The sequence below is a fragment of the Schistocerca cancellata genome, chromosome 1 (assembly GCF_023864275.1).
Source record: "Schistocerca cancellata isolate TAMUIC-IGC-003103 chromosome 1, iqSchCanc2.1, whole genome shotgun sequence".
Taxonomy (NCBI): domain Eukaryota; kingdom Metazoa; phylum Arthropoda; class Insecta; order Orthoptera; family Acrididae; genus Schistocerca; species Schistocerca cancellata.
In genome coordinates, this window is record NC_064626.1 from 864,909,056 (window position 1) to 864,915,253 (window position 6,198).

The window sequence follows — 6,198 nt, forward strand, 5'->3', positions numbered from 1 at the left end:
TATTTACACAGGTGTTTATTCCTTCATTAATAACGTGTAGTATTTTTATTTATTGTTGAGTCTGTAATTTTTTTTTCATCAGTCTACTGACTGGTTTGATACAGCCCGCCACGAATTCCTATCCTGTGCTAACCTCTTCATCTCAGAGTATCACTTGCAACCTACGTCCTCAATTATTTGCTCGACGTATTCCAATCTCTGTCTTCCTCTACAGTTTTTGCCCTCTACAGCTCCCTCTAGTACCATGGAAGTCATTCCCTCATGTCTTAGCAGATGTCCTATCATCCTGTCCCTTCTCCTTATCAGTGTTTTCCACGTATTCCTTTCCTCTCCGATTCTGCGTAGAACCTCCTCATTCCTTACCTTATCAGTCCACCTAATTTTCAACATTCGTCTATAGCACCACATCTCAAATGCTTCGATTCTCTTCTGTTCCGGTTTTCCCACAGTCCATGTTTCACTACCATACAATGCTGTACTCCAATCGTACATCCTCAGAAATTTCTTCCTCAAATTAAGGCTGGTATTTGATATTAGTAGACTTCTCGTGGCCAGAAATGCCTTTTTTGCCATAGCGAGTCTGCTTTTGATGTCCTACTTGTCCGTCCGTCATTGGTTATTATACTGCCAAGATAGCAGAATTCCTTAATTTCATTGACTTCGTGACCATCAATCCTGATGTTAAGTTTCTCGCTGTTCTTATTTCTACTACTTCTCATTACCTTCGTCTTCCTCCAATTTACTCTCAAACCATACTCTGTACTCATTAGACTGTTCATTCCGTTCAGCAGATCATTTAATTCTTCTTCACTTTCACTCAGGATAGCAATGTCATCAGCGAATCGTATCATTGATATCCTTTCACCTTGTATTTTAATTCCACTCCTGAACCTTTCTTTTATTTCCATCATTGCTTCCTCGATGTACAGATTGAAGAGTAGGGGCGAAAGGCTACAGCCTTGTCTTACACCCGCGCCCTAAAACACCACTTGTCTTACACCCTTCTTAATACGAGCACTTCGTTCTTGATCGTCCACTCTTATTATTCCCTCTTGTTTGTTGTACATATTGTATATGACCCGTCTCTCCCTATAGCTTTCCCCCTACTTTTTTCAGAATCTCGAACAGCTTGCACCATTTTATATTGTCGAACGCTTTTTCCAGGTCGACAAAGCCTATGAAAGTGTCTTGATTTTTCTTTAGCCTTGCTTCCATTATTAGCCGTAACGTCAGAATTGCCTCTCTCGTCCCTTTACTTTTCCTAAAGCCAAACTGATCGTCGCCTAGCGCGTTCTCAATTTTCTTTTCCATTCTTCTGTATATTATTCTTGTAAGCAGCTTCGATGCATGAGCTGTTAAGCTGATTGTGCGATAATTCTCGCACTTGTCAGCTCTTGCCGTCTTCGGAATTGTGTGGATGATGCTTTTCCGAAAGTCAGATGGTATATCGCCAGACTCATATATTCTACACACCAACGTGAATAGTCGTTTTGTTGCCACTTCCCCCAATGATTTTAGAAATTCTGATGGAATGTTATCTATCCCTTCTGCCTTATTTGACCGTAAGTCCTCCAAAGCTCAAAAAATTCCGATTCTAATACTGGATCCCCTATCTCTTCTAAATCGACTCCTGTTTCTTCTTCTATCACATCAGACAAATCTTCACCCTCATAGAGGCTTTCAATGTATTCTTTCCACCTATCTGCTCTCTCCTCTGCATTTAACAGTGGAATTCCCGTTGCACTCTTAATGTTACCACCGTTGCTTTTAATGTCACCAAAGATTGTTTTGACTTTCCTGTATGCTGAGTCTGTCCTTCCGACAATCATATCTTTTTCGATGTCTTCACATTTTTCCTGCAGCCATTTCGTCTTAGCTTCCCTGCACTTCCTATTTATTTCATTACTCAGTGACTTGTATTTCTGTATTCCTGATTTTCCCGGAACATGTTTGTACCTCCTCCTTTCATCAATCAACTGAAGTATTTCTTCTGTTACCCATGGTTTCTTCGCAGCTACCTTCTTTGTACCTATGTTTTCCTTCCCAACTTCTGTGATGGCCCTTTTTAGAGATGTCCATTCCTCTTCAACTGTACTGCCTACTGCGCTATTCCTTATTGCTGTATCTATAGTGTTAGAGAACTTCAAACGTATCTCGTCGTTCCTTAGTACTTCCGTATCCCACTTCTTTGCGTATTGATTCTTCCTGACTAATGTCTTGAACTTCAGCCTACTCTTCATCACTACTACACTCCTGGACATTGAAATAAGAACACCGTGAATTCATTGTCCCAGGAAGGGGAAACTTTATTGACACATTCCTGGGGTCAGATACATCACATGATCACACTGACAGAACCACAGGCACATAGGCACAGGCAACAGAGCATGCACAATGTCGGCACTAGTACAGTGTATATCCACCTTTCGCAGCAATGCAGGCTGCTATTCTCCCATGGAGACGATCGTAGAGATGCTGGATGTAGTCCTGTGGAACGGCTTGCCATGCCATTTCCACCTAGCGCCTCAGTTGGACCAGCGTTCGTGCTGGACGTGCAGACCGCGTGAGACGATGCTTCATCCAGTCCCAAACATGCTCAATGGGGGACAGATCCGGAGATCTTGCTGGCCAGGGTAGTTGACTTACACCTTCTAGAGCACGTTGGGTGGCACGGGATACATGCGGACGTGCATTGTCCTGTTGGAACAGCAAGTTCCCTTGCCGGTCTAGGAATGGTAGAACGATGGGTTCGATGACGGTTTGGATGTACCGTGCACTATTCAGTGTCCCCTCGACGATCACCAGTGGTGTACGGCCAGTGTAGGAGATCGCTCCCCACACCATGATGCCGGGTGTTGGCCCTGTGTGCCTCGGTCGTATGCAGTCCTGATTGTGGCGCTCACCTGCACGGCGCCAAACACGCATACGACCATCATTGGCACCAAGGCAGAAGCGACTCTCATCGCTGAAGACGACACGTCTCCATTCGTCCCTCCATTCACGCCTGTCGCGACACCACTGGAGGCGGGCTGCACGATGTTGGGGCGTGAGCGGAAGACGGCCTAACGGTGTGCGGGACCGTAGCCCAGCTTCATGGAGACGGTTTCGAATGGTCCTCGCCGATACCCCAGGAGCAACAGTGTCCCTAATTTGCTGGGAAGTGGCGGTGCGGTCCCCTACGGCACTGCGTAGGATCCTACGGTCTTGGCGTGCATCCGTACGTCGCTGCGGTCCGGTCCCAGGTCGACGGGCACGTGCACCTTCCGCCGACCACTGGCGACAACATCGATGTACTGTGGAGACCTCACGCCCCACGTGTTGAGCAATTCGGCGGTACGTCCACCTGGCCTCCCGCATGCCCACTATACGCCCTCGCTCAAAGTCCGTCGACTGCACATACGGTTCACGTCCACGCTGTCGCGGCATGCTACCAGTGTTAAAGACTGCGATGGAGCTCCGTATGCCACGGCAAACTGGCTGACACTGACGGCGGCGGTGCACAAATGCTGCGCAGCTAGCGCCATTCGACGGCCAACACCGCGGTTCCTGGTGTGTCCGCTGTGCCGTGCGTGTGATCATTGCTTGTACAGCCCTCTCGCAGTGTCCGGAGCAAGTATGGTGGGTCTGACACACCGGTGTCAATGTGTTCTTTTTTCCATTTCCAGGAGTGTATATTGTGATCTGAATCTATATCTGCTCCTGGGTACGCCTTACAATCCAGTATCTGATTTCGGAATCTCTGTCTGACCATGATGTAATCTAATTGAAATCTTCCCGTATCTCCCGGCCTTTTCCAATTACTGGTTTAAAATAAGTTGTTTGTAACTATAAAAGGGAACCAATAGTAGCTGATTACGGCCCCGTCCACAATCGTAAGCGAATCCTGCCTTCCCTTGACTACCAGGTTTCAGTGAGCTATGATCCTGTCCGAATATACAAGAATGTTTAACAATCAGAATGTTTGTCAGAGGAACAGACACTTGGACTAGCAAACTTATTGTTGTTATGCTAGTTTTCTCCAATAAACGTAGGGTAATTAAAGGATATCAGTATCATAGGAAGGTGGTTCCACATAAAACATAGTTATGAGTCGTATTCCATCCCATGGGCTAGAAGGGAGGTCGTAAAACGTGAAGATATTGCAATGGAATATCATAGAGACTTTCTTGTCACCTTACAGTAGTCCATTATTAGCCATACCTTAGCTTGGGGTTAGTGTTGGATCCATTAATAAAATTGTAGTTCCAGTCAGGTCCAGACCTGACATACTACAGGAGCAAATTCAAAAATTGTATGAAGCACAATATCTGTCTACAACAGATCTCATGTACTTCTATTGGCGTGTGAGCTTAACGGAGGACTCACGCAAGTATACTACTTTTATTTAAAGTATTGGCTTAGAGGCTGAATGTGAGCTCTGGGGTCTTCATAACGGCCCTGGACACCGTCTTTGGTCTGGAACTGTTAGACACGGTCATGGCATATGTAGACGACCTGCATATTGCAACTGCGACTTGGCAAGAACATTATAAACTGCTACATCACGTGTTAGTGACATTCTCGAGAAGTGAAATCACTGCCAGTAAAGTTTCTGAGACATACCATCTCATCGAAGAGAAATGTACCAGATTACCAAATTACAATTAGACCAGTTCTGCAGATACAGACATAAAAACCGTATATTCTCAGCCAACACTACAAAGTAGATTTAGCTTCCAGACTTAGTAAGATTCATGCAACTCGAAGAGAACTCCAATCATTGTTATTGTTATTATGATTTGCCAAAAGCAACATAGCTTCTGTCTCACAAGTAATGATATTTACACTGTTCTTACTTGCAAAATATAGAGCCGATTATCTCACAGACTACCTCAGGAAAAAGAAGAGAGGTGAAATACATTACTTCGTTGTAGAAATACAGAGATACACACAGTACATGATTGGCCTAAATGATTCATCGGGTTTCAGACCACGGTTTATTTATGACATACAAAAACGAGGACAAATTGGATGAAAATCAGTGTGGGTTTAGGCCTCTTAGTGGTTGTCAAGACCAGATCTTTAGCTTACGGCAAACAATGGAGAAGTGTTACGAATGGAACGGGGAATTGTATCTATGTTTTATAGATCTAGAAAAGGCATATGACCGGGTTCCTTGGAGGAAGTTGTCTGTTCTACAAGATTATGGAATAGGAGGCAAACTTTTGCAAGCAATTAAAGGTCTTTACATAGATAGTCAGGCAGCAGTTAGAGTTGACGGTAAATTGAGTTCATGGTTCGGAGTAGTTTCAGGGGTAAGACAAGGTTGCAACCTGTCTCCACTGTTGTTCATATTATTTATGGATCATATGTTGAAAACAATAAACTGGCTGGGTGAGATTAAGATATGTGAACAAAAAATAAGCACTCTCACATATGCAGATGACTTAGTTGTGATGGCAGATTTGATTGAAAGTTTGCAAAGTAATATTTCAGAGCTAGATCAGAAATGTAAGGACTATGGTATGAAGATTAGCATCTCCAAAACGAAAGTAATGTCAGTGGGAAAGAGATATTAACGGATTGAGTGCCAAATAGGAGGAACAAAGTTAGAACAGGTGGACGGTTTCAAGTACGTAGGATGCATATTCTCACAGGATGGCAACATAGTGAAAGAACTGAAAGCGAGGTGTAGCAAAGCTAATGCAGTGAGCGCTCAGCTACGATCTACTCTCTTCTGCAAGAAGGAAGTCAGTACCAAGACTAAGTTATCTGTGCACCGTTCAATCTTTCGACCAACTTTGTTGTATGGGAGCGAAAGCTGGGTGGATTCAGGTTACCTTATCAACAAGGTTGAGGTTGCGGATATGAAAGTAGCTAGGATGATTGCAGATACTAGTATATGGGAACAATGGCAGGAGGGTGTCCACAATGAGGAAATCAAAGAAAAACTGGGAATGAACTCTATAGATGTAGCAGTCAGGGCGAACAGTCTTAGATGGTGGGGTCATGTTACACGCATGGGAGAAGCAAGGTTACTCAAGAGACTCATGGGTTTAGCAGTAGATAGTAGGAGGAGTCGGGGTAGACCACGGAGAAGGTACCTGGATTCGGTTAAGAATGATTTTGAAGTACAGGCTTACCATCAGAAGAGGCACCAATTTTAGCACTGAAGGGATCATGGAGGGATTTTATAAGGGGGACTATGCTCCAGACTGA